Here is a 17,866-nt window from a genome sequence, read left to right as displayed (position 1 = left end):
CCGATGCAGGGGACACGGGTTCGTGCCCCGGTCCGGGAAGATCCCACATGCCGTGGAGCGGCTGGGCCCGTGAGCCATGGCCGCTGAGCCTGCGTGTCCGGAGCCTGTGCTCTGCAACGGGGAGAGGCCACAACAGTGAGAGGCCCACGTACCACAAAAAAAAAAAAAAATGGTCATGAAGAACCTATGGGCAAGACGGGAATAAAGGCGCAGACCTACTAGAGAATGGACTTGAGGATACGGGGAGGGGGAAGGGTGGGCTGGCACAAAATGAGAGAGTGGCATGGACATATATACACTACCAAATGTAAAATAGATAGCTAGTGGGAAGCAGCCGCATAGCACAGGGAGATCAGCTCGGTGCTCTGTGACCACCTAGGGGGGTGGGAGGGAGGCAGACGCAAGAGGGAAGAGATATGGGGACATATGTATATGTATAACTGATTCACTTTGTTATAAAGCAGAAACTAACACCACTGTAAAGCAATTATACTCCAATAAAGATGTTAATTAATTAATTAATTAATTAAATTACTTTCCAGAATTTAATAACTAACTTTTATATAGTGTTGATCCAATTATATCTTAATGGATACTCATATTTCCAAATTAAATTAATAGTATTTCTTGTCTCATATACCTGGACAGTACTTCACCCTTCCATCTTTATTTACGTAATTGTATAGATTTTGTTATTGATTTTTTTGTAGCAATAATACCATCAAAATTCATGAATCACAAAAGTCCAGGAACAGACTTTAGTGCATTCCTAGTCTGTCTTGAGGATCACTTCCAACAGAGACCATAGACTAGATCTCTTTCTGTACAGTACCTCAGAGCCAGATACATATCATCCATCACCCGTGATTCATATCCCACCAGTGGTCCCTTATCGGTCCAGGATTTTCCCTCTTTCTCCTCGTTCATTTGCACACTCGTTGATTTTTAATTTTTAATTGCCTAATAATAATAAAATAAATTTACATGAAGCACAAAAACTCAAGAACAAGAGTTTCAAGTATCCCTCACATCTGTACATAGAATAATTTCCCTCAGCAACTATATCTTTCATTAATCAATCTTAGTTTGCACCTATTCATTAAGGGACGTATGTGACATATGAAACCCATAGTGGGCCATGGCTAACTTCTTAGATTATACTTAATACATGTTTTTAACAAAACAGTGAATATTCTTAAACAAGCCACCCACACCAAGATAAGAGCTTTGATTATTACTCACATTGGTCTCTTTGCTCCTAATACAGAATTCACAGCCATGGCAAAAGGCTTACATCAGTTCAGTTCATTCATTCTGAGTATAAGCAATGCAGATAATAAAATACTGAGACATTCTTCCCATTAATACATGGCTTTCTCATTTCATTTTCTTAATATTTAAGTATTTATTATTTTATAGTGTGATATACTTCTTTTTCTTTAAAGTAAACAAACTACTCAAACTCATGACTGACTCAAAGCAAGAAGACAGACTAATACATATAACTATCTATATCATCCTTACTCCAAAGTGTAACCTGCTTGATCCATTTATCACTTAATGAACTCTCATGGTTCTAAGTTATATTAATAGTAATTCATACTTCACCACATATTTTCATAGTTTGATACGCTTCACCCTTTTCATCTTTATACACTGACATATCTGTTTATTCTTTCATTTATTCACTTAATAAAATCAAAATCCATGAAGCACCAAAGACTGAGAATACGATCCTTGAATATTACTGAAATCTATCCATGGGCTCATTCCCACAAATGCAAACACTTAATATTTTTTTGTAATGGACCTCAGTAGCTCGTAGATGTTTTCGTCATAAAGTATAGTTCAGAATCGGTCCATAGTTGGCCTTTTCTTCATATAATTTATATATTATTTCTATATATAGCATGAACCCACCATAAGCACTACAATACTGACTAGTACTTACATCTCCTATGTGCTCCGTCCTCAAAATGCAAATAGCTTACATCGTTATCAATTAAGGAATGTGTAGGGAAAACCTAAAACAAATTTAAAGAGCTATAAAATGAATGACATGGACTCAACCTGTTTTTAAAATCATCCCAAGTGATCAAATTAATCATAATCAAATTAATCATAAACTTTGGTTCCTCATCCTTAGTATAGGCCTGTCCTTGTTTGATTTTGTTCATGTATGTAGCCACGTACTCATTTTAAATATACATTCGTAAACATACTGGCAGCCTACAGATCTTGGTCTTTTCAGAAAGCTTAAGTCAGTTCAGGTGCACCCATTTTGTAGAGTACAAAGATGATGTTAAAAGAATGAGACATTTTCTCCATTGGACCATGCTTTTCCCCTTTCGTTTACTTAGACTTTTAGATGTTTATTAATTAATGTGTTTGTTATTTCTTTAAAAATAAGCAACCTGGAACTCATCACTGACACACAGCAACAGCACTAACTATTACGACATATATTTGACTTTATCGGTGATTCTCGAAACGTTGTTTCCTGATAGGCAGCATTAGCAGAACTTGGGGACGTGTTAGGAATGCAGATTAGCGGAGCCTACACTAATTTTACTGAATCAGAAATGCTGAGAGTGGGACCAGCAATCTGTCGTTTAACAAGCCCTTCGGGTGACTCTGATTCTCACTCAAGGACACTGCTCTATTATTAACCTATCCCAGAGAGGTAAAACCCTTGATCTACTGGTTTCTTAATGCACTGCCATGCTTCAGAATTATATGAACAAAAATTTCTGTCTCACAACATTTTTTCTTAATTAACTCAGCTTTACTCTCTTTATCTATCTACCTATCATCTATCTATCTATCTATCTATCCGTCTATTGATTCTTTAATTTATTCCCTTAGAATAATGTAATAAGTCCCCATGATCCATTTAAACCCCAGAATTAGATGCTTGAAAATTACTGAAATCTAGCTATACACTTATTCCCACAGATATATCAAATCTCCTTTTGAAATGAACTTCAGTGATGCAGAAACGAATTAATCACAAGACACATTCAGGCTGCATTCCATTTACATCATGGATCCGTGCTTGACTAGTTTTCATTTAACTTCTGCATTCTTTAAAGATGTAAGAAAGAACCACCATGGGCCCACCAACCACTCCACATCCAAACACCGTAAATATCTTACCTTTTCCTGTGGGTTCCTTCACTCAATTCACAGCTTCGATCTTTTCCACAGAGGAATGTTTATAAACTGTGGTGCAAACCTAATATGGAATGATAAGTAGCTGTGAAAGTGAATGTAAAACCCTCAAACTTTTAAAAAATTTTACTGAATTCGATGACTTCATAAAACTTGCCACATTGCATATCCATATTTGGTCTTCTTTGAATTTATCTGTCGGTAGCTATTTATTAATAGCTTTAATTTTCATTCATCCATTCTTTAATGCGTGAAAGAATTTGACAAACTATTCATGTCGTAAACAAAATGCAAAATGTTTAACTTCCCAGAAACCAAGAGACAAATGCCTATTGTGTATATCTGTCTAATCCCCCTTATTCAAACTGGCCAGAGCTAAGATTCTTTTTTCTCAAGAGGGACACAACAGGAGTAAAACTGATGAATCATGTTTCATCATATATTCATCACTGGCCAGGTGCTTTGTCCCCTTTGATCTTATTAAGGTATTAACTTATTTATTAATTTATAATACTAAGATCAGTATCCTTGTATACAAACTCAATTCAATAACACTCATTAATAGTAACTGCATCCAGCCCCTCACTATCATTAAGCATCAAGGGACTATATACTTTTTATTCCCAACTTTATTTAGGAGTAATTGACAAACATAGTTTGCATATATTTAAAATGTACAACATGAAGATTTGATTTACATATACACTGTGGAATGATTACCAATGGAACACTGAAGCCAAGGGCTTGATCATAACTTGTCATATGACACATTTTTGTCTCTGGTTCATGTTAAGCCCTCTTTAATGTAGTAAGGGGGTTCAATTATATAAACTTTTTTTCCCATTTCTTAATTTAAAAAAAAAAGGCCTGCAGCCCAAAGATAACCCAGAACATAAATATCAACAATTACAAACATCTCTCTCTGGGTCTCATGATATAAAAGCCTCTACATATTTTTAATAGACTTCGGTTCCTTAGAAATAGATTGGCAATGATGTTTATCACATACTCTATAGTTATTCCAGATTTGGCCCTATTTTTCCTTCATTTATTCATACATTTGTTTAGTTATTATTGTATTGATTAATTTTTAATAAGCAATCAATATCTATGAAACTCAAAAGCCCAAAAATAAGATCCTTGGATATCCTTAACAAGTCTTTATAGGCTCATTTATATCAGAAGAATGGATTAGATTTCTTTTTGCTTTGGACTTCGGAGTTCTAGGTAAGCATTGCTCATCCTTGACTCATATGCCACCAGTCCTCAATATTACTTCAGACTTCATCCTCTTTTTTTCATTCAATTATAATTTTGTTTAGAGGTAAATCGTTAATTCATAATGAGAAACATATACTCATAAATTTTTAAAGTAGTTTTAATATCCCTAACATCTGTATGTAGAATCACTTTCTACAGAGTGAAAAGTCCAGATCTCTTTTGTTAATCGGCCTTGTGTTGAATGTACGGATTAGTCATCATAATTGCTTCATTTTCACGTCTAACTTTACTTATTGTTAGTCCAAGGTTAGCATGGACTAATCGCTAACATCTGTCTGTAGAATTATTTCCCTCAGCAAACCATCTCTTCCATTAATTGACCTCAATGTTTTGATTTGGATTAATAAACATAATGCTTCATATTAATTGCATTTGGGGACCAGGGTTGGCATTCACTGATTATATTTCACATTTTTAAATAATACAATGAATACCCTTAAACAAACAACCAAACCGAGGCAATAACTTTGACTATTACTCACATTGGTCACCATGCTCTAAACCATAGAACTTGTGATCATGGAAGAATCGTTAAGCCAGCTTGAGGGGGTCCATTCTGAGTAGTACAGAGCAGAGGAGATGATTTTAAAAGGCTAAGACCTAATCAACATTGGTCCTTGTATTTCACCTTTCATTTAGTGAGTTATTTAGGAAATTAGCAACTTGGGAAAATGTTTACTTAATGTCTCCTAAGTAAACAAACAATAACGATCTTGCCACTGACACAGAATATAGACATTGCCTATTAACTACTTCACACTGCCTATAAAATCCTTAGCCAGAGGTAACACCTTGTATTATTTGTTTCCTAATAAATAGAAGTATTTTCAAAATATGTTAATAGTATTTCTTGTCTTGCTACATATTTTTATAACTGGACAATGCTTAATGACCTTCATCTTTATTTATGTATGTACTTATCAATTATTTCATTGATCTGACTATAAAAATAGAGAATGCATGAACGTAAACCAAAAATGAGATTCTTGGATATTCATGGCATCTGTCTATAGGATCACTTCACACAGGGCAATGGACTAGTTTCCATTTGCATCGGACCTCAGAGTTCCAGACACATATTCATCATACATGACATACATCACTACACCAATAGTCATCATCGATCCAGTATTGCCCCTCCTTTTCTTCAATCGTTTGTACATTGTCCATTGATTAATTCATTAATTCACTAATAATAATTTTTAAACCCTATTATTCACAGAAACCCAAGAAGAGCCTTGATAGCCCTAAACTGTATATAGGATAATTCTCACATCAATATATCTCTCTCATTTATTATTCTGATTTTCCTATATACATTAATCAATATAATCAACCCCATATTTATATAATCAATTGCATATTTGTCACTGGGCTATAGTTAGCCTTATGCAATTATACTTCACATCAATACTTCATAATGATACAGTGAATATTCTTTTTTAAAAAACACTAAAATAAGACAAGAATTTTGACTATTACTCACATTGGTCTGTATGCTCCTAACACACAGGTGCAACCATAGACCTGGTACCCATGGAAGATGCTTAAATCAGCTCAGGTGTGTCCATTCTGAGGCCTACAGAGCAGAGTAGATGATGAAGATAATTGAGACCTTATTTCCATTGATCCCTGCTTTCCACCATTCATTTACTCAGTCATTTAGGTATTTATATATTTTTCATGATATAGATTATTTTTTCTCTTAACAAAAGAAACTCTCTCAAACTTGAAACTGATCCAGTAAATAAAACTGACTCTTATTTATCAGCCTACATGATTCTTAGCCACAGAGATAACATTCTTGATTCATTTATTTCTTAGGAGGCATCAGTGTCTTCTTCAATTTTTATTAGCAATATTTCTTGCCTCACCACATATGTTCATAGTTGGACAATGCTTAACATTATTCTTTATCTATTTACTTCTATTTTATTCTACCGTCAATCCATTAGTAATAATAAATCTAAATCTATGAACTCAAAATAAGAACACGATATTTGTATATTTCTGACATCTGTCTACAGCAGGGGTCTCCAACCCCCGGACTGTGGACCGGTACTGGTCCAAGGCCTGTTAGGAACCGGGCTGCACAGCAGGAAGTGAGCAGCGGGCAAGCGAGCGAAGCTTTGTCTGCCGCTCCCCATCGCTCTCCATCCCTCGCATTGCCACGTGAACCATCTCCCTCCACGCCATCCGTGGAAAAATTGTCTTCCATGAAACCGGTCCCTGGTGCCAAAAATGTTGGGGACCGCTGGTCTACTGGATCATTTCCAAAAGAGAGATTCAACTAATTATGTTTTGTGTTGGACCCCGGAGTTCCAGACACATAGTATTCATTGTTTATAACTCATAAGCCACCAGCTGTCATCACCGGTATATGTTTCTCTTTTTCTTCATTCATTTCTGCATCTGTATTAAATAAATCAAATTAATTCACTGATCATAATATAATGAATACATCATTCCAAAACCAAAGAGCAAGATATTTGCATATCCCAAGCATAGTACATAGAGCCATATCCCATGTAGACTTTATCTCTTTGATCAGTGAATTTCAATGTTGATTAAATAACATAATATTTCATATGATTTTTAAATTTGGACATAGTTCATTTTTATTATATTTATTACTTTTTTAAATAATACTGTGAAACCTTTAAACAAATAACCCAAACCAAGACAAGAACTTTGACCTTTGACCGTTACTCACCTTTGTCTCTTTCCTGACACGGAGGCAACATGCCAATCTTAATCAGCTTGGAGGATCCATTCTGAATAGTACCAAGCAGAGAAGAAAATAAAAAGATGGAGACATTCTCTCCATTGATTCATTGTCTCCACCATCCATATACATAGTCATTTAGGTATTTATTGATTATGGTAATATTTATGTATTTTCCTCTTAACAAATTCAGCACCAAAGTTGTAACTAACTCAGATCAGAAACTGTACATATCACTGTCTATACCATCCTTAGTCAAACATGTAATACACTTGATCCATTTAATATTGATTTCGATTTATATTAGTATTATTTTCTTTACTATACATTTTAAAGGTGAACAATACTTCAGCCTCTTCATTTTTACTTACACATTTGTTTATTTATTCTGCCATTTATTCTTTTAGAATAAGGTTTTGTAAAATTCACAGACACAAAGATCAAGAACAATATCTTTGTATATTCCTGACATCTGTCTATAGAATCACTTTAAACAGAAGGAATGGGCTGGATTTCTTTGTGCTGGACCTCAGAGTTTCAGACACACAAGTACTCATCCTATACAACTCATACATCACTAGCCATCATCATCGGTCCACGACTGGACTCTTTCTTCATTCTGATCTATATTTACTGATCAATTCATCAGTAATAATAAAATAAATATCTGTGAATCACAAATACTCAAGGACTAGATCCTTAATATCCTTAATATTTATCTATAGAATCATTTGCCTCATTGAATATTCTTCTTTCATTAATAATCTTCATTGAGGCAAATACCTATTAAGCAACATAACATCTCATGTCAATTCTATATTTATCCATAGACCATGACTAGCTTTCTTTGAATACATTTAATGCTATTTTTTATTGTCACAGCGAATAAACAAACACCCAAACCAAGAGAAGAATTTGACAATTACTTACATGGACCACATGTACTTATACACAGGACAACCAGCAGAGCTCCTGATCATGGTCAATGATTAACCAATTCAGGTGCATCCATTCTGAGGAATACAAAGCAGAGAAGATGATAAGAACATTGAGAGACACTCCACTGATACATACATTTCAACTTTCACATGGTCACTTACTTAGGAAAACAGTACATTGGGGTCATGTTTATTAATTTATTCTTAGCAAACAAAACAGCATCAAGCTTGACACAGACCAAGAATAAGAACTTTGATGGTTATTTACTGTCTGTATTATTCTCAACCAAAGAGGTCAGACATTTGGGCCACTTACATTTCCTAATGAACTTCAGTATTTTCAATCAATGTTAATAGTTTTTATTGACTCACCACATATATTAAGAGTGAATATGCTTCAGCCTCTTCATCTTAACTTATTTACACTTGTATATTGATTATTTCTTTGGGCTAATTTTTATAGTATCAATAAAGTCAAAGACTCATAAACACAAACCAAGAAAATCGTTCTTTTATTTTCCTAATACTTGTCAGTAATAGCATGTCAAATACAGGTGACAAATTATACTTCTTTTTTTACTGGACCTCAGAGTTTCAGACACATAGTATTCACCATCCATGACTCATACGATATCAGTCATCATCACTGGTCCATATATGGGCCTCTATTTCTTTATTCTCATCGGCATAGTTCATTGATTAATTCATTAAGTGACTGATATTATATTTCACACTTTTACAATATAGTGAATACTTGAGGGAAAAAAGCTCTCAAAGACATGAATTTAATTACAGTATTACTCACATTGGTCTATAGAGCACAGGACCGTGCAAGATGCTTAAAGCCACCAGCATGCGTCCATTCTGAGGAGTACAGAGCAGAGCAGAAAAAAAAAATTTGAGACGTTCTCTGAATTGGTCCCGGTTTTCTTCATTTTGTTTACTCAGACATGAAAGTATTTATTATTTTCCATAATTTATACACATATATATGCATAAATATAAATATAATATGACCCTTAGAAAAACGATCCTAACATCCTTGAATAATATCACTTCAAACAGAGGCAACAGACTATATTTCCTTTTTGATTGGACCTCAGAGTTTCAGACACAAAGTAGTCATCGTCCATGGCTCATACTCCACCAACGGTCATCACTGGTCCACACCTGAGCCTCTGTTTCTTCATTCTCATGGACATTTTCTATGACTGGTGTTTTGGATTATATTTCACACTTTTAACAGTGCAGTGAATACTCTTAAAAAAAAACTTCTTAAACACAAGAACTTAACCTTTACTCACATCCATCTCTAGGCTCTTAACACACAGAGGAAACCACAGAAAATGCTTGAATCAGCTTGAGTGTGTCGATTCTGGGGAGTACAAGATGAGGCAGATGACTAAAAATTTAGATCTTTCAAAAGAAGATCCATCAGTCTTTGTTTACATCATTTCATCTTTTCATTTACAAAGGTATTTATTAATTTTTCCGAATATATGTACATATGAGATACATACATATGAAACAAGATTGACATCCTCTACTGAGACAGACCCAGGCCTACAAAACTAGGTATTACATATCAAGGTCAGTGTCTGTATGATCCTTAGGAAAAGAGGTAACACCGTTGGTCCATTTATTTCTTAACATGCATCAGTTTCCTCAGTTTATATTAATAGTATTTCTTGCCTCTCGCGTATATTCATAGGTGGACAAAGCATCATCCTCATTTTTATTTATTTGTACTTTGTTTATTGGCTTTATCATTGATCGATTTATATTAATAATATATAAATCCATGAATCCAAAATTACAAGAACACTACCCTTGTAAACTCTTAACATTGATCCACAGGATCATTTGCGAGAGAGGAAAAGATATTAGATTTTGTTTTGTTGGACCTCAGACTTCCAGACATGTGGCATTCATCGTATAAGACTCCTAGGTCATCAGACATCATCACTGGTCTGGGGTTGGGACCCTTTTTCTTCATTCTCCTCTACAGTTGTTTATACATTAATTCATCAATCTACTAATAAAAATTAAGTAAATATATGTGAATTACAAAAATGCAAGGAAAAGAGCCTTCAGTATCCCTATCATTTTTCTTTAGAATCATTGACTAATTGAATATACCTCTTCCATTAATCATCATTGTTGTAAAAACAGATTAATCAACATAATGTTTCAGACACTTCCAATTTAATCGCTGGACCATAGTTGGTCTTTTTTCTTATATTTAATACATTTTTAATTATTACAGGGATACCCTGAACAAATCACCCAAACCAGGACAAGAACTTTGATTATTACTCACATTGGACTTAATGCTCCTACACAGAGATGCTCCCATGAGCTCCTGAGTTCAGGGTCCTCTTTCTGAGAAGTACAAAGCAAAACAGATATAACAAGATCAAGACATTATCTCCATTGTTCTGTGCACTCCACCTTACATTTAGTCAATCATTTAGTAATATGTTAATCTGGGATAATACTTAACAAATTTCCTCTTTAAAAAATGAATAATATCAGACTTGCTATGGACTCAGAATAAGAACGTCTCTATTATTAGCATGAGCCAAAGAGGTAAGGCACTCGAACCACTTATTTTTCTTAATGGTATTCAGTATTCGCAACACATTTTAACAGTTTCTATTGCCTTACCCCATATCTTAAGAGTGCATATGCTTCATGCTCGGCATCCTCACTGTTTTATATTTGTACACTGATTCTTTAATTGATCCATTTATAATAAAAGAATCAAAATTCACAAAAATAGTCTAAGAAAACAGTCCCTTTAGATTCCTAAAATCAGTCTATAGGATTTCAAACAGAGGCAACAGACTATATTTCTTTCTAATTGGACCTCAGATTCCAGAATGAAGTAGTCATCATCCATGACTCATACTCCACCAGCAGTCATCATCGATCCACATGTCAGCCTCTTTTTGCTCATCCTCCTTTACATTAGCTCATTAATTAATTTCTTATTCACTGATATTAATTTTTAAAACCCTATGATTCACATAAAAACAAAGGATAAGAACCTTGACTATTTTACATCTGTCCATAGAATCATTTATCACATTGATATCTCTTTCATTAATTACTCTTACAATACCATAAGTTGATTAATAAATACTATTGGAAATAATCCCATATTTATCATTGACCATGGATGGCCAATAAGTAAACTTTCTTTAAAAACCTTTCGAATGAAGACATGAACGTTATTACTCACATTGGTCTCTATACACCAAAGACGTGGAGACAACCAGAGAACGTGACCATGAAAGAATTTTCCAATCAGCTCGACTGGTCTATTCTGAGGAATATAAAGCAGAGTAGATGATGTTTTAAAAATGAGACTGGGCTTCCCTGGTGGCGCAGTGGTTACGAATCCTCCTGCCAATGCAGGGGACACGGGTTTGAGCCCTAGTCCGGGAAGATCCCACATGCCACGGAGCAACTAAGCCCATGTGCCACAACTACTGAGCCTGCGCTCTAGAGCCCACGAGCCACAACTACTGAGCCCATGTGCCACAACTACTAAAGCCTGTGCGCCTAGAGCCCGTGTTTCACAACAAGAGAAGCCACCGCAATGAGAAGCCCGTGCACCACAACGAACAGTAGCCCCCACTCGCCGCAACTAGAGAAAGCCCACGCGCAGCAATGAAGACTCAACACAGCCAAAAATAAATAAATAAAATAAATTTATAAAACTGAGACCTTGTCTTAATGGATTTTTCCTTTCCACATTATATTCGTTCAGTCCTTTAGGTAGTTATTAATTTTTCATAATTTAGATTTTTTTCTCTTAACAAAAGAAACAACCTTAAATTTGAGACTGACCTAGAAAATAAAATTGACTCTAATTATGAATCTATATGATCCTTAGCCAAAGAGGTGACACTCTTGATACATTTATTTCTAAAGAGGCATCAATATTTTCAATTTTTATTAATAGTAATTCTTGCCTCACCACATATGCTCACAGTTGAACAATGCTTCACTCTCTTTTTATCTATTTATTATTTCTTTAATGGTCCTTTATCTATTTATTGATACTTCTTTAACAGTAATATCATTCATCCATTCATTAACAATAATAAATTTAATCAATGAATCCAGGGTAAGAACATGATCTCTGTATATTTCTAATATCTGCCTACAAGATCATTTCCAACACAGGTATTTGACGAATTATGTTTTGTGTTGGACCTCAAAGTTCCAGACACATATTATTCACAATCCACAACACATACACCACCAGTTGTCTTCATTGGTTCAGGTTTGGCTGTCTTTCTCCTCATTCATTTATCAAGTAAATCATTAATTTATTAATAACAATAAAATAAACACATAATTCACAAAATCCAAGAATAGGATCCTTGAATATTCCCAACATCTGTCTATAGAACTATTTCACACATGGACTGATTCTCTTTATTAACCAGCCTCAGTGGTGCACAATACTGATGACTCAACATAATGTTTCATATCATATTTATCATTGGGCCATAGTTAACTTTTTTATTATGTTTAATACTTTTAATAATTCAATGAATACCTTTAAACAAATGACCCAATCTAAGATGACAAACTTGACCATTACTCACCTTTGTCTCTTTCTAATACAGAGGCAATAGGACAATCTTGATCATGGCAGAAGCTGAAATCAGCTGGGGCATCAATTCTGAATAGTACCAAGCAGAGCAGGTGATACAAAGTTTGATATTCTCTCCATTGATCCATACTTTCCACCATTCATATACGTAGTCATTTAGGTATTTATTAATTTATGGTAATATTTATTTGTTTTTTCCTTAATAAAACAAACATCAAGCTTGCAACAGACTCAGATCAATAATTGACTATTACGTGTCACTGTCTATATCATCCTTACCCAAAAATGCATAATACACTTGATCCGTTAATTATCCATTCTAACTTACATTAATATTATTTCTCTTTATTATGTATTTAAGTAATGAACAGTACTTAACCCTCTTCATCTTTAGTCACTTATATACTTGTTTATTCAGCCAGTAACATTTTATAATAATATTTTTAAAAACTCGTGAACCACAAAGAATAAAACAAGGTCCCTATATATTCCTGACATCTGTCTATAAGAACACTTCCAACAGAGGAAATGGACTAGATTTCTTTTGCTGGACCTCAGAGTTTCAGACACACAGTATTCATCGTATATGACTCATATGCCATCAGTCATCATCAATGGTCCAAGCTTAGACTCTTTTTCTTTATTCTCATCTACATTTGTTTACTGATCACTTTATTAATTCATTAATAATAATAAAATAAATATCTGTGAATCAAAAAACTCAAGGACAAGATCTTAAATACTAACTTCTGCCTATAGAATCTTTTGCCTCATGGAATATACGTATTTCAATAATCATCCTCATTGTGGCAAATATCGATTAATCAACACAAAGTTTCATGTCAGTTCCATGATAAGCATTAAGCCATGCTGGGCCATCTTTGAATATATTTAATAATTTTTAGTATTACACTGAATATCCTATACAAACCACCTAAACCATGAGAGGAATCTGTTGCTCACATTGCTCTTCATGCTTTTACACACAGGGGCATCCATAGAGGTCCTGATTATGGCCAAATACATAAATAGGTTCCAGTGTATCCATTCAGAGGCATAAAAAGCAGGAGAGATAATAACAACATTGAGATACTCATTATCGATCCACACATTCCACCTTCATCTAGTCAGTCATTTAGGAATATAATAAATTCAGGTCATAGTTCTTATTTTTCTCTTAGAAAAAAGAACAATATCAAACTTGGTACTACCATAGAATAAGAACTTTGACTGTTATTCATTGTCTATATCATTCTTAGCCAAAGAGGTATGACATTTGCACGATTTACATTTCCTAATGAACTTCAGTATTTTCAATCAATGTTAATAGTTTCTATTGCCTTACCACATATATTAAGAGTGAATATGCTTCAACCTCTTCATCTTAACTTATTTATACTTATACTTATTTCTTTGGGCTATTTTTTAAAGTAAAATCAAAATTCATGAACACAAACCAAGAAAATTGCTCTTTTATTTTCCTAATATTTGTCTATGGTGTAATACCAAATAGAGGCAACAGATTATATTTCTTTTTTTACTGAACCTGAGTTTCAGACACGTAGTCTTCATCATCCATGACTCATACGATATCAGTCATCATCATTGGTCCATACATGGGCCTCTATTTCTTCATTCTCATCTGCATAAGTTCATTGATTAACTCATTATTACTAATATTAATTCTATTCCACACTTCTAACAATACAGTGAATATCTGAGGAAAAAAAGAAGCTCTCAAAGACATGAATTTGCTTACTGCATTACTCACATTGGTCTACAGAGCACGTGACCATGAAAGATGCTTAAATCCACTAGCGTGCGTCCATTCTGAGGAGTACGGAGCAGAGCAGATCATAGAAAAAAATGGAGACTTTCTCTAAAGTGGTCCTTGTTTTCCTCATTTCATTTACTCAGTCACAAAGATATTTATTAGTTTCCATGATTTATACACATATATAAGCATAAATATGAATATAATGATATGATCCTTAGAAAAAGAGCGAACACCCTTGGCCCATCCATTAATATGCATCAGTTTCTTCGATTTATATTAATAGTACTTCTTGCCTCACCACATATACTCATGGTTGATAAGGCTTCATTCTTGTTTTTATTTAGTTATATTTTGTTTATTGGTTCTATCCTTGATCTATTTATATTAATAACATAGAAATTCATGGATCCAAAATTAGAAGAACAATATCCTTGTTTATAGGGATGATTTGCAAGAGAGGAAACAGACTAGATTTTGTTTTGTGTTGGACCTCAGACTTCCAGACACGTGGTATTCATCGTATATGACTCCTACGCCACCAGATGTCATCATTGGTCCAGTTTTGCGACTCTTTTTCTTCCTCCCATCTACTTCTGTTTAGTGATTAAATTATCAATTTACTAATGGTAATTAAATAAATATCTATGAGTCACAAAAGCTCAAGGACAAGAGCCTTCAGTATCTTTATAATTTTCTTTAGAACCACTGCCTAATTGAGTACACTTCTTTCATTAATCACCCTCATTATTCTAAAGATAGATTAATCAACAGAATGATTCATACATTTCCAATTTAATCACTGGACCATGGTTAGTATTTTTTTCTTATAGTGAATATTTTTTTTTAATATTTCAAAGAATACCCTAAACAAACTACCCACAGTAAGATGAGACCACTGACTATTACTCACGTTGGTTTCCATGTACAGGCAAATTCAGAGATTGTTGACAAAGACATATGTTTAAATCAGCTAAAGCGTATTCATTCTAAAGCATAGAAAGCAGAGTAGATGATAACATGATTGAGATGTTTCCTCTACTGATCTTTGTATCTACATTTAATTTTCAGTGATTATGTTATATATGAATTGGGCAATATATAACTTTTTCCTAAGAAAACAAACCACATTGAACTTTCTACTAACCCAGAATAAATACTGGCCATTATTTATATTATCTATAACATCCTTAGCTAGAGGAAACACCCTTGAACCATTTATTTCTTAACTGACTTGGTGTTTCCATATTTATTAATATTATCTCTAGCCTTAAATTTCTTCATAATTGGGCGATGCTTCACCCTCTTCATCTTATTTATTTACATCTGTACATTGATTCTTTATTGATTCATTTACTACAATAGAATCAAAATCCATAAACACAAAGACCCCTGAGCAAGAGCTTTATAAAATAAATCCTAAATCTGTCTATAGGATCATTTCCAACAGAGGCAATAAACTAGATTTTTTTTTATGTTGGACCTCAGAGTTCTAGACGCGTATTCATCAACCACGATGCATATGCCAAGAGTGGTCATCACTGGTCCAGGCTTGGCCTTTTTTTTCCCCCACCCTCGTCTACCTTTGTTTAGTAATTAATTCAACAAATTCTCTAATAGGAATAAAATGAATACCTATGAAGCACAAAAAACCTAGAACATAGGCCTTGAATAGTTTTACTTCTGTCTATAGAATCGTTTACTACACTGATATATCTCTTTCATTAATCACTCTCAAAGTTTCATATGGGAATTAATCAATATAATGCTGCATTATTAATCAATGGACCATGTCTGGCATTCTTTGTTTATATTTCATACTTTTCAAATACAGAGTGTTTACCCATAAAAACTCACATTTGTTTCTATGTGACAAACACAGAGACAACCAGACATCTTGTGACCTTAGATGAATCCTTAAATCAGCTCCAATGTATCCATGCTAAGAAGTACAAAGCCCAGAAGGTGATTTTAAAAAATTGAGACTTTATCTGCATTGACTTTGCTCTCCACATTTCAGCTATTCAGCCTCTTAGGGATTTATTAATTTTCATAATTTACAGTGCTTCACTTATTCATATTTATTTGTTTATATTGACTGATTCATTTATCTGTTTATACTAATAAAATCAAAGTTCTTGAACACAAAAACCAAGAACACAATCCTTGTATATTACTAACATCTGTGAATATGGCAATTTCCAACAGAGGAAACAGACTAGATCTCTTGTGGTGATGGACCTCAGAGTTCTTGACACATAGTAGTCATCATCCATGACTCATACGCTACCAGTGGTCATCATTGGTCCAGGCTCAGCCCACTTTTTCTTCATTCACGTCTACATTTCTTTACCGATTAACTTATCAATAAAGCAACAATTGTAAAATAAATATCTATGAGTCAAAAAAACTTGAAAATAAGACGTTCAAGAATCTCTACAAACATATGGACACCAAGGACGGAAAGCGTGGGGGGGGGGGCGGGGGATGAATTGGTAGATTGGGATTCACATGTATATACTAATATGTATAAAATAGATAACTAACAGAAATATAGATCAATGGAACATGATAGAAAGCCCAGAGATAAACCCACACACATATGGTCACCTTATCTTTGATAAAGGAGACAAGAATATACAGTGGAGAAAAGACAGCCTCTTCAATAAGTGGTGCTGGGAAAACTGGACAGCTACATGTAAAAGAATGAAATTAGAACACTCCCTAACACCATACACAAAAATAAACTCAAAATGGATTAAAGACCTAAATGTAAGGCCAGACACTATAAAACTCTTAGAGGAAAACACAGTCAAAACACTCCATGACATAAATCACAGCAAGATCCTTTTTGACCCATCTCCTAGAGAAATGGAAATAAAAACAAAAATAAACAAATGGGACCTAATGAAACTTAAAAGCTTTTGCACAGCAAAGGATACCATAAACAAGACCAAAAGACAACCCTCAGAATGGGAGAAAATATTTGCAAACGAAGCAACTGACAAAGGACTAATATCCAAAATTTATAAGCAACTCTTGCAGCTCAATAACAAAAAAACAAACAACCCAATCCAAAAATGGGCAGAAGAACTAAATAGACATTTCTCCAAAGAAGATATACAGATCGCCAACAAACACATGAAAGAATGCTCAACATCATTAATCATTAGAGAAATGCAAATCAAAACGACAATGAGATATCATCTCACACCGGTCAGATTGGCCATCATCAAAAACTCTAGAAACAATAAATGCTGGAGAGGGTGTGGAGAAAAGGGAACCCTCTTGCACTGCTGGTGGGAATAATGTAAATTGATACAGCCACTATGGAGAACAGTATGGAG

At 34.2% G+C, this 17,866-nt stretch overlaps 14 non-coding genes across 14 annotated transcripts; all 14 read right to left on the bottom strand.

Moving 5' to 3' along the window:
- Positions 1 to 4,379: 4,379 nt before the first annotated feature.
- On the bottom strand, positions 4,380 to 4,451 carry LOC112066820 (small nucleolar RNA SNORD113/SNORD114 family). The gene has a single exon (XR_002892899.1). It is a non-coding gene; the product is annotated as a small nucleolar RNA SNORD113/SNORD114 family (small nucleolar RNA).
- Positions 4,452 to 5,505: 1,054 nt separating this feature from the next.
- On the bottom strand, positions 5,506 to 5,580 carry LOC112066791 (small nucleolar RNA SNORD113/SNORD114 family). The gene has a single exon (XR_002892872.1). It is a non-coding gene; the product is annotated as a small nucleolar RNA SNORD113/SNORD114 family (small nucleolar RNA).
- A 1,178-nt stretch (positions 5,581 to 6,758) lies between these two features.
- On the bottom strand, positions 6,759 to 6,833 carry LOC112066879 (small nucleolar RNA SNORD113/SNORD114 family). Its single transcript, XR_002892952.1, has one exon. It is a non-coding gene; the product is annotated as a small nucleolar RNA SNORD113/SNORD114 family (small nucleolar RNA).
- Positions 6,834 to 7,699: 866 nt separating this feature from the next.
- LOC112066883 (small nucleolar RNA SNORD113/SNORD114 family) lies at positions 7,700 to 7,775 on the bottom strand. Its single transcript, XR_002892955.1, has one exon. It is a non-coding gene; the product is annotated as a small nucleolar RNA SNORD113/SNORD114 family (small nucleolar RNA).
- A 919-nt stretch (positions 7,776 to 8,694) lies between these two features.
- Positions 8,695 to 8,769, bottom strand: LOC112066859 (small nucleolar RNA SNORD113/SNORD114 family). Its single transcript, XR_002892933.1, has one exon. It is a non-coding gene; the product is annotated as a small nucleolar RNA SNORD113/SNORD114 family (small nucleolar RNA).
- Positions 8,770 to 9,207: 438 nt separating this feature from the next.
- Positions 9,208 to 9,282, bottom strand: LOC112066857 (small nucleolar RNA SNORD113/SNORD114 family). Its single transcript, XR_002892932.1, has one exon. It is a non-coding gene; the product is annotated as a small nucleolar RNA SNORD113/SNORD114 family (small nucleolar RNA).
- A 731-nt stretch (positions 9,283 to 10,013) lies between these two features.
- Positions 10,014 to 10,088, bottom strand: LOC112066881 (small nucleolar RNA SNORD113/SNORD114 family). Its single transcript, XR_002892954.1, has one exon. It is a non-coding gene; the product is annotated as a small nucleolar RNA SNORD113/SNORD114 family (small nucleolar RNA).
- Positions 10,089 to 10,978: 890 nt separating this feature from the next.
- On the bottom strand, positions 10,979 to 11,051 carry LOC112066872 (small nucleolar RNA SNORD113/SNORD114 family). The gene has a single exon (XR_002892945.1). It is a non-coding gene; the product is annotated as a small nucleolar RNA SNORD113/SNORD114 family (small nucleolar RNA).
- A 1,282-nt stretch (positions 11,052 to 12,333) lies between these two features.
- LOC112066876 (small nucleolar RNA SNORD113/SNORD114 family) lies at positions 12,334 to 12,408 on the bottom strand. The gene has a single exon (XR_002892949.1). It is a non-coding gene; the product is annotated as a small nucleolar RNA SNORD113/SNORD114 family (small nucleolar RNA).
- An 884-nt stretch (positions 12,409 to 13,292) lies between these two features.
- On the bottom strand, positions 13,293 to 13,367 carry LOC112066853 (small nucleolar RNA SNORD113/SNORD114 family). Its single transcript, XR_002892929.1, has one exon. It is a non-coding gene; the product is annotated as a small nucleolar RNA SNORD113/SNORD114 family (small nucleolar RNA).
- A 918-nt stretch (positions 13,368 to 14,285) lies between these two features.
- On the bottom strand, positions 14,286 to 14,358 carry LOC112066796 (small nucleolar RNA SNORD113/SNORD114 family). Its single transcript, XR_002892876.1, has one exon. It is a non-coding gene; the product is annotated as a small nucleolar RNA SNORD113/SNORD114 family (small nucleolar RNA).
- A 648-nt stretch (positions 14,359 to 15,006) lies between these two features.
- Positions 15,007 to 15,081, bottom strand: LOC112066850 (small nucleolar RNA SNORD113/SNORD114 family). Its single transcript, XR_002892926.1, has one exon. It is a non-coding gene; the product is annotated as a small nucleolar RNA SNORD113/SNORD114 family (small nucleolar RNA).
- Positions 15,082 to 15,996: 915 nt separating this feature from the next.
- On the bottom strand, positions 15,997 to 16,068 carry LOC112066871 (small nucleolar RNA SNORD113/SNORD114 family). Its single transcript, XR_002892944.1, has one exon. It is a non-coding gene; the product is annotated as a small nucleolar RNA SNORD113/SNORD114 family (small nucleolar RNA).
- A 686-nt stretch (positions 16,069 to 16,754) lies between these two features.
- Positions 16,755 to 16,829, bottom strand: LOC112066851 (small nucleolar RNA SNORD113/SNORD114 family). Its single transcript, XR_002892927.1, has one exon. It is a non-coding gene; the product is annotated as a small nucleolar RNA SNORD113/SNORD114 family (small nucleolar RNA).
- Between the last annotated feature and the right edge of the window lie 1,037 nt (positions 16,830 to 17,866).

The sequence above is a fragment of the Physeter macrocephalus genome, chromosome 11, assembly GCF_002837175.3.
Source record: "Physeter macrocephalus isolate SW-GA chromosome 11, ASM283717v5, whole genome shotgun sequence".
In the NCBI taxonomy this organism is placed as follows: domain Eukaryota; kingdom Metazoa; phylum Chordata; class Mammalia; order Artiodactyla; family Physeteridae; genus Physeter; species Physeter macrocephalus.
This window is presented reverse-complemented; position numbering and strand designations above follow the sequence as displayed.